Consider the following 327-nt stretch of genomic DNA (forward strand, 5'->3'; position numbering starts at 1 on the left):
ATAGTCTTCTGTCTCCTTATTATCAATCTATCCAATGCCTCGTGTGTGTGTGCCCTAAAAAAATACCATTAAGAAAATATCATTAAGATAAAAAAAAAAACGTTTCCAGGATGTTATAATCTCGAATCACAGAAAGAGGTCAGATCATGCAAATATAAGGATAAAAAAAAACGCATGGTTAATAGACATGACTTTTCTGTTTGCTTCCTGGAGTGCCCCCGATGAGCTTTTATGGCTATGGTGCTGCAGAGGCAAAGGAGGTCGCTAGGCCAATGTGGTTTGTCAGAGAGGGACTCGATGAAAGGAGGTTTGTTAGGATGAGAAGGT

This window comes from Penaeus monodon, chromosome 33 (genome assembly GCF_015228065.2).
Source record: "Penaeus monodon isolate SGIC_2016 chromosome 33, NSTDA_Pmon_1, whole genome shotgun sequence".
Taxonomy (NCBI): Eukaryota; Metazoa; Arthropoda; class Malacostraca; order Decapoda; family Penaeidae; genus Penaeus; species Penaeus monodon.